The sequence below is a fragment of the Leopardus geoffroyi genome, chromosome D1 (genome assembly GCF_018350155.1).
Source record: "Leopardus geoffroyi isolate Oge1 chromosome D1, O.geoffroyi_Oge1_pat1.0, whole genome shotgun sequence".
In the NCBI taxonomy this organism is placed as follows: Eukaryota; Metazoa; Chordata; class Mammalia; order Carnivora; family Felidae; genus Leopardus; species Leopardus geoffroyi.
The window spans coordinates 27,076,224-27,085,966 of NC_059329.1; the positions used below are offsets into that span (position 1 = coordinate 27,076,224).

Consider the following 9,743-nt stretch of genomic DNA (forward strand, 5'->3'; position numbering starts at 1 on the left):
GTCAGATGCTTAGCCGACTGAGCCACCCAGGAGCCCCAAGTCTTTTTCTTCTCATACAGGCCATGTCCTGCAAGTCTGTGTTTGGGTTCATTTTTCTTTGCATACTCCAAGGAATCCTAAATCATGCCAAAGCCCATTGTCTTGCCACCACCAAAATGGGTTCTGAATTCAAATACAAAGGTGACACCTGGTGTGGTCTTGTACATTTTGGCTTGTTTTTCCTGAATTTCTATCTTAGGTACTAATACCTTTCTGGGGTGACAGACATCAAAGACCATTTGTTTCTGTTGTGAAGTAGTCAGTTGGCCGTGAATTCCTGGTCTGGATAGTTACTGTTTGGTTTATGATGGTGCCTAAGCTTCAAGCCATGCTGTCTCTCTCCTAGACACACAGACACACAGACACATACAAGAACCTTTGCATTTGGGAAAGTGAATCTTGCAGGTTTGGAGTGTAAGGTCTTGCCCAGGTGTGGCAGGCGATGAAGCTGGGACAGTTAGCTGGGCCAGTAAGCTGGGCCAGTATGTGAGGGCATGTATTTGTTACCCTGGGTGCTGAGGAGCTTTCTTCCAGAGTCAATGAAGACTCATTAAAGACTTAAGCAGGGAAGTAACTGACGGCGTTTGTCTTTTGGAAGGACAGCTCTAGCAATTATATAGACTGAGGACCACGTGAAGGGAGGGGTTGGAAAAAGGGAGACCTGTTAGAACAAGCTTTCCAGAGATGGTGAGGGCCCTGGACTAAGGATGTGGTGGTGGTGATGGAGAGGAGTACGCAGGGTCCATGGGGTGATGGGTGCAGAGGCTCAGCAGGGCGAAGGTAGCAAGGCTGACTAGTTGAGGGCTGAGGTGATCAGAGATGCCACTGGCCAAGTTGGGGAAAACAGGAAGAAGAAGGTGTGCACATGTGTGTATGTTGTGGAGGGTATGTTCAGAAGAGGGACTAATGAGTTTGTTTTTAGGCCTGTTTAGGACCCTCTGGTATGTCACTGGAAGCTCAGCAGTCACGGGGACTACGAATGCGGAATTCAGAGCCCAACGCTAAGATGTGTAGTTAGAGCTGTAAGAATGCAGTCTGTTGGATGAATATATGTAAAATTTGGGGTTTTCTTTTAAATTTCTACTCATCTTTCCAGTTTCCCCATTCCCCCACTTTTCTCTTTTCACACTTTCGAGAGCACAGGTGAGATTTGTCGGTCCAGTCACTGCTCCTGTTGTCTCTTCTCTTCCGACCTCTGGGACCTTTCCAGAAGCAATAGGCACCCTTTATGTGCCTTTATGAAATGCAGTGATTTCCACCCAGTGGAGCTCTGTGGTCTACAAGTGTCTTCCAGTTGGTCTGTTGGCTGATTCACCCTGTCAGGGTGGGATGTCCTGATGGGAAGGAGGAGATTCCCGGGTGAGAGAAAGAGAGGAGAAAGGGAGAAATCTTTACTGGGGGTAACTTGATGTTTAGAGTCTCATCAACCACAGCTTGAAAGTATTGGACAAGTTGCAGGGCTGCTCCAGCCAGTTTGGCTAAGAAGTGACATTACTGGTTACTGTATTCCATCACTTCTCAGCTCTCAATGGTGACAAAGGAGGCTGCACCGAGCTGTAGGGAGCAGGAACAAGGGCAGGGAAAACACAGCAAGCCTTTATGAAGGAGATAACATCTATCTTCTCAGCAGAGCATTGGAACCCAAGGTGGGAGACAATTGGGGTCTGCTGGGTGCCTTGGGTTCTGCTCTGGGATCCACACTCAAGTGGGAGGTGGGTCTGGGCCAGGATAGCCAGAAGCAGCTTTTCTTCTACCACTGATCTGGGTCAAAGTCTAGTTTGATGTTATTCTGTAGTTAAATACCAGAGTTTTCTGCCCTTTAATTTCTGATGTTCCTGAGGATCAGAGAAAGCTCATGCCTATAAGCCTCATGCGTATTCGGTTGTGGACACTCTATTGGAAATCTTTTCTGCCACTCTGGGCTCACTGCTCTCACCTTGTCCATGATGATATCTGTTGCTCATCTCCCATTGCCCACCCACTTCACTTCCAGAGTGAAACAGAGGCATGAAACCTGACATGAGGCAATGCACATCGACTAAGTTAGTAAGAGATAGGGAAAGATGAGGTAGGCATTCCACATGATTTTGTAAATGAGAAACCAGATAAAAATTTGTGGGCAGTAGCTTATGAGGTGGAAATCCTTCCATCCTAGGAGATTTAGTAAGAACCCTCCCAACCTATTGGGTCCAGTAAGAGGCGTGATGGATGACAGACAGGTGGAGAGATGGAATCTGTTGCTGTGCAGGTGGTTTGTTCAACCTTAGTGGTGACCTTGCCTAGGAAGGTCTTTTTGAGAACTCTTGTTCCCTCTTCAAGAACCTCCCTTGTTGGTCCTGTCTGAAATTCCACCATCACAACTGCATTTTGAACAAGACTTTGATACTTTAAAGGTGTAAATATATGTGAATGGGAAGCACTTTGAAACTGTTATCAGTTGTTTTCACCTGAGTGTAAATTAAGATGCAGGCAGCAGCAAATTTTGAGGAAAGGAATTGAAGATGTATGAGAAGAATTAGAGAGAGGGCAGAAAGCAGAGCAGGGGCTGGGTGGGGTGGGGAAGACAGGGAGTGTAGCAGGTGGAGGGGAGGGGGCTAGAATGCTTGGAGGAGACAAGAGTGGAGGAGCACAGCGCAGATGGGAAGGGTTGGCTGTCCTGGGTTTCCAAAGGCTATGTACCTACCCCCTAATTTTACCTACATGAAGAGAGAAAGAGCTTACAGCTCACTTCATGTTTTTTTTTTTTTGTTTGTTTGTTTTTTGGCAGAACAAATCAGAGAAATTGCAAACTCCGGAAGTGAGACCTATATCATACTTTCTAATTACAAGAGTCCCACGTAATGCTATTTACTCTGTGGGCTCATTGTGTTCTTACTGATGATAATAAGAATATTACTCCATTTTCATGAGTAAAGAATTCAAAGTTCCTGGAGACTGGGCCATTTAACTAGCATCCCCAAATAACCCAACATCAAACAGAGCTGGGGCTAAGCCCTGGCTTGAAGATCTGCAGTTTTGTGCAGTCAGCTTGACTGTTCCATGCTCCTGATTTCTCAGTCATATAAGGGCTGGTGTTTTAGGCTCAGGTCCTGGAGCAACCATATCTGATTTTCAAGTATTTTAACAATATGTGTGAGAAGAGGCTTCTTCCTGTTTGGGCATGGGCAGGGCTTGCTTGGTATAGTTCAGGAGCTAGGGAATGGGCTTCTGAGAGTACAAATCTGCCAAAGTTATGGGCCAAGTTTCAAGCGTGTGTACATTCCTGGTACTTTTCTAGGGATGAGGTTTCACGGTGTTTATAACATCTCCATAGCCTCCAAATGGTGAAGAATCACTACATTAGAGCAAATTGTGATCTCTACTGACTTGCAGTGAGTCGAGTCCCCTTAGTGCCGTAGCCTGGAGGGAAGGAAGTGAAAATGAATACAACAGAAAAAAATGCTCTCTTAATACAAATTAAATAGTACTCCTCTGTGATGAGTGTTCTCTGTGGCTTTTTGTAAAGGCTCCAAAGACAGTAGACCAGTCACACTGAGGCCATCAAGTTAGGTGTTGATCTAGAGTTGGACTTGGCTTCCAGGCAAGTCACGGTGTTCTTATAAATCCTATTTAAACTAGCTTGTAAGCAAGCATTCAAAGAGTGTGAGGGGTGTGGGTATGGAAGGAAGATGAGGAAAGAACTGCGTGCTGGGGGTATACGACAGGCCAGAAGGGGTGTGCCCACGTTGGGAGTGAGGAAAATGGCACGGTCTTGCCAGAAGAGAGGCAGCTGAGTGAGGTAGAGAGGAAACATTCTGGGCTGGGACTTTATACCAGGTGAGTGTTCCAGTCTTCCTCTTGCTACTTACTAATCAGATGACCTTTGTCTATCCCCCTAACCTCTTTAAGTCTTAGTTTTAATTGCCCAAAGTGGAGATGCCAGTAATTCCTGTCCTACCATTTTCCCTCCCCAAGTGTTTCTGTGAAGATGAAGTCCAATCATATGTAGGAACTCGTTTTACAAATCACACACTCTTTTGTGTATGTCAAGTAAATTTTTTAAGAAGGAAAATGTGCCGAGGGAAGAAAACATAGTCACCTGGGAGGAATGATGCATTTTGTTTTGGATCCTTGTCTAACGTACTAAAGTTCAGGGGTGGTGCTTTCCTGCTGATGGTGGCTGGTGGCCTGAGGCTCAAGTTCAAGTGCCCAGTTTGAAGCTACTATTCTGGGTGCTGATGGTGACAGGAAAAGAGTATACTGGGAGGAGCAGAGGGGATAGATGATAGCTTGGCAGAAAAAACTTCTTTCTAAATCCCCAGACAGGAGTGGAGGATTTAGTATTCATTTCTTCTCCCTTCTAGTTTTTTCTCCTCTACCAGCCTGAGCGCTAGTTATCTCTTGAACAGCCAAGTGCTCCAAAGTAATTTACGTGTGTGTGTGTGTGTGTGTGTGTGTGTAAATCTATAAAATGAATGATTAAATTGGGAAGCCTGAGATCCAAGGGTAGCAGCTGTTTTTCAAACTGTGTAAGGGGGAGATTCAGGGTATAAGCAGGAGGCAGCAGGGAACCATGGTTTGATGAGTTTCCTCAAGCCAAGTCAGGACCCTTTGTTCTCACCTCCTAGCATCCAAGAGAACAAATACAGGACTTAAGTGCCAGAGGGATTTCTATGAAATACTTTGCCCCAGAGAACCAAACAGAGTGGGTGGCTGAGAGGGAAAAAAATAGAGTTAAGTATTTCCTCTGAGCAAAGAAGAATGGACCCAGGCCCAGGGTTATAATTCATGGGGTCTCAGATGAATCTCCAGCTGCTTCAGCTGTCTCCACATCTGGGAGAAGAGTGGCCAAGGAATCCAGCACTGGTGGAAGCCAGTGGATGATGCAGCTCAGTGGCTTAACACTCCTTGAATCTTCCAAGAAGCTTCCTCAAACCCACGCCTTTTCTAGATGTCGTGTGCTTTGCCCATTTCTGCGGTGCAGTTTCCATGAAGAGCACATTGAATACATATGGGGCTTTTAGAGATCTTTGACAAAGAATGATGAATCTAATTTAAGCCTAAGTTAAGTTCTAACATGGTAGACCAATGAGTCCTAACATGGGTAGACCCTATTTGAACGATGGGGAGACCTCTGTCAGTCACTTCCCTCCTCATTAAAATATTGCCTAGACCATAGAGATCATTTCTTATTTTTTCACCTACCCATTCTCTTTTTTCCTTAATCTTTTTTTTCCTGTTTGGGGAGATCCTCCAGGATGCTTGATTTTCCAGGTAGGCGGAAGTCATTCTTGGTTCTCATGTTGAAAAAAGTCACAATCTGAGAGAAATGAAGTCTAAGTCTCCAAACTGAATCATTGTGGCTGCCTCCTTTTGTCCTCTGTGCATCCTCCTTTAGGGATGATTTCCTACCTGGAGCCTCCTGCATCCACCTGGCTCAGCCTAGCAGTCAACACCTGCTTTGGGTGTTGTCATGGAAGAGGACATGAAAGAAAAGGAAGCCCTGGTTTTGGTGAGTTTCTGGTCTAGTCTGTTGTGGCCATAGCCCAGTTCAGGAAAAGGGTTGAACATTTAATCAGAAAAGGCAAGTTCAAACAGAATATGATTTAAAAATTTTTTTAAATGTTTATTTATTTTTGAGAGAGAGAGAGAGAGAGAGAGAGAGAGAGAGAGAATGAGCAGGAGAGGGGCAGAGAGAGACAAAGACACAGAATCTGAAGCAAGCTCCAGGCTCTGAGCTGTCAGCACAGAGCCCGATGTGGGGCTTGAACTCACAGGCTGTGAGACCATGGCCTGAGCCAAAGTCAGATGCTTAACTGACTGAGCCACCCAGGTACCCCCAAACGGAATATTCTTATGTTAGAAATGGAATAAGCATACACTGAAGGAATTGAGAAACAAGGAACAAAGCTGTGCTGTGTGAGTTAAGTGAAGTGCTTTCACATAGGAGGTGAAAGTTAAATCCATAGGCATAGAGGAGGCTGAGAGGGCATCCTATATGGAAGAAATGGTTTACACAAAGCTATGCATGTTGTAAGAACAGCTTCTGGGCAGAAGAAACCAAGTTAGAGCCAGGTTTTCATGTAAAGGGTAGGGAGAAACAAGTTTATGACATGAGCAAAGCAGCTGGCTGGGAGCCTTAGATAAGTAACCATCCCTCTGGGCTTCAGCTGCCTCAACTAGGAAACGAGTGGGCTAGGTGACTAGGCTACTGGGCTGAGCTTTCCATCAGGGAGTTGAAGAGAGTTAATAATCATGGGAGCAGTGTGTCAGGCACTCCAAACTCTCCTAAAAGCTAGTCTTATCCCCATTTTAGAGATGAAGTATCTTTTTTTTAAGTTTATTTATTTATTTTGTGAGAGAGAAAGAGAGAGAGAGAGAGAGAGAGTAGGGGAGGGGCAGACAGAGAATGAGAGAAAGACAATCTCAAGCAGGATCTGCATTGCCTGATGTGTGGTTCGAACCCACAAACCATGAGACATGACCTGAGCTGCAATCAAGAGTCTGAGGCTCAAGTGAGTCACCCAGGTGCCCTCAGAGATGAAGTACCTTGTCCAGAGTTTCATAGACTATGAGTGACCAAGCTGGGATTAGAACTAGTCGATTTATCCGCTCACTATGAATGGAGAGCTCCTATTTGCCATGCACTGTGCCAGGCCTTGGGGGATATAATAGGGAATGAAACAGACAAGGTCCCACTTTCGTTCTAGTTGGGGTGAGAAAGTTAAGATCCAAGTGAATAAAACAGGTTTAAATAGAATTAAATTCCATGGAAAAAATAAAACATGGAATCATGGTCATGATTTGGGGCTTCTTAGATCAGGTGGCCTAAGAAGTCCCCTCTCAGGAGGCAGCACCTGGCTGGAGACCTGAAGGGCAGGGAGAGGTCAGCCTAGTTGGCAAAAGGCATAACTGGCCAAGCTGAAGTATTTAGATTTGACACCATGGACTACACTCCCAGTCTTTCTTTGCGGGGGAAGGAATTGTTTTTTGCTTTTTATTTCTCAAAGATCTTAAGATGGTGGAGGGGGACTCCTGGGTGGCTCAGCTGGCTAAGTGTCCGACTTTTGGTTTCACCTCAGGTCATGATCTCACGGTTTGTGGGTTTGAGCCCTGCATCAGCCTCCACACTGACAGCTTGGGACCTGCTTGAGATCCTCTCTCTCCCTCTCTCTCTGCCCCTCCCCCACTAGCTCGCTCTCTATGTCTCTCAAAAATAAATAAAGATTAAATAAAAAAGAAGATGGTGGAGGACAGGCAGAAGCCAGAGGGAGGCAACAGCAGTGTCCTAATGTGAGGTGGGGTGGTCAAAGTGACATTGGAGGTTTCTGGGCAGAGCTAGGAGAGGTTGTTCCCATTAGCTTCCATCCCTTCCCTGTTAGGAATATCAGAAGACTTCAAAAGGTGATGATGGCAGTTATCTTGGAGGGCCAAGGAAGGCTTGATAATAATAATAATGGCTAATGAGAATATTAGTTATTAAGTAACATTTAAGAATCATTTTTTTATGTACCAAGCACGTCTGAGCACTTTTTAAGCATTAACTTATTTAATCTTCATAGTAACGATAGAGATGGGTAGTATTATTATCCTAACTTTAATAATGAAGAAGCTGAGGCTTCGGGAGGTCCAGTCACATAGTCACATACCTGAGATTGCACAACTGAGGTTAGCGGAGCAAGGTTGCACGTCTGGGTCCTCTGAGCCTAGACTTTCAATCATCATGCAATGTTGCCTTCCATAGGTGTCAAACTGTCATGTAATATTTGATCTGGAAGTGATCTTAGATATCATATAGACCAGAGATTTCTAATGCGGTTCTCTAAGAGAAGACCTCTGGTCTAGGGTAATCCCTTCTCTTTTGACAGATGGGGAAATTAAGAGTCAGAGTATCAGATTAGTGATGGAAATGGAGGGTTGATGCTGAATTTTGCCTTCTACTCGAATGCTGTTTGTAATCTATTTTAGCATATCCCTAGATACATGAACCTGGCGGAAGTGACTGGACAGAACTGTAGCCTCCAAGAGGGGACAGATAAGCATTAAGGAAGATAACACACATGAGATTCTTGGTGTGGTGCTCAGCACAGAATGAGTGCTCAATGCATGCCAGTGCCTTTGAGAAAGTCCACATGGCTGGTTTCTGTGCCCAGTGGTGAGAACAGTTGGACCATGGTTGGGGAAGAGGAAGCAAGACACACAGGTGGAGAAGGGCTTCCTCTCCTTGAGCCTGCCATCTTGATTGACATGGCACAGCCCTTACCGAACCCCATCCACCACAGTGAAAGTAAAATGTCTTTGGAAGCCTTGTAACCCATCATTCAAACTGCTGGGCGTAGGAAAACAATTGCTTGCTCTAAATAAGTGACTTATGATTGCCCTTGGTCTGTCTGAGTTTTCCTTTAATTATAGGCCCTCTTGAAACACTCAAACACACAAGGGCTTTGTAAATTTGAATCTCCTTGCTCTCACATACATTCCTGCCATATGCACATGCTTCCTTGCATTTACAGAGCATAAACACCCATCTCTTACTCATTCACATAATGAATTTCAGCCCCGTGCATCTCAGTTAAGGAGGGGCCCAGGAGAAATATGGGTATCTGAGCAGGCTTCCTGTTCCAAGGTGCCAGGGGGCTCTTGGAAGACTGAGTCCTTTGTGGGGAGAAGGTAATGGGCAAAAAGTACTCTTAACTGATGGACCAGTCCCGGCATTCTCTTTCCTTCAGCAGTAGAGTTGTTCACTTGAGCAGCCATGTCCCTAAGAAAATTCCAAAATTCTTCTGCACCACCCCACTTCATGCTTCAAATCACTGCATCCTCCCCTGTCCTGTCCTCTCCTCTTGGAAACTCACTTGGAGCCTTTTGATTGTGACAAGATGTTCTAGATACTAGGAGAAACTACAAAGACCTTCTTTCCTCTACTTGCATTTTTTCCTTGTCAGAAGAAAGAAGGGGATTTTTTGGAGAGGTACAGAACATCTTGGGGACCAGTGCCTGAAACAGGGCTCCCCAGACTATGTTGGAACTAGATGGGAACTCATGGCTTGATGGTCTTGTCCCCACTGACCCACACTCAGCCTTCCCTTCAAGTGCCCTACATGGTACCTGGTTAAGGATCTAACGAGAAAAACTCGAAGGAAGTACTGGCAGATTTTCCTATTGCCCACCAGTCCCTCAGTCCCTCTCTGGCAGGAAAACCACCCCTTTCTGCACATCCCCTCCAGGCATTGGTGCTGGCCCACTGGTTCTCTTCCCTTCCCCAAGCCCTAGGCGATAGCAGTTGCCCATTTGGTGGTGTAGGTACTCCCCCTGGGACCTGTTTCCAGCTCTTATTGTGATGTCCTTGAATGAGGTAGCATTTAATATTTCCATCATACTTTCACCTCCTTTGCTGTCTTTTCTGGGAGCTGTGGGCTCTCCTGGAAGGTTGGTGGTTCTGGAGGCTCAAGGACATAGATTATAGTTAAATAATTAGGAAGTGACAGGGTTTGTTATTAAACAATTTATAATTGTAAGTTATATAGTGTAATTTTTAGTAACGGTGGTGTTTAACAGCCCCCTGGCAAAATCCCTGAAAATTTAACCTCTGAACCAGCCCACCCAGCACACCACTGCCTCAGGGCAGACTGTAGGCCTACACGGGTTCGAGAAGGGTTCTCCGTGTTCCTGGGAATTCATCCTTCTGACGATATGACATTTACAGGGACAATTCTTGGTTCTGG

At 45.3% G+C, this 9,743-nt stretch overlaps 1 long non-coding RNA gene across 1 annotated transcript; it reads left to right on the top strand.

Moving 5' to 3' along the window:
• Positions 1 to 7,548, top strand: LOC123600949. Its single transcript, XR_006713894.1, has 3 exons — positions 1 to 138; positions 7,293 to 7,301; positions 7,536 to 7,548. It is a non-coding gene; the product is annotated as an uncharacterized LOC123600949 (long non-coding RNA).
• Positions 7,549 to 9,743: the final 2,195 nt, after the last annotated feature.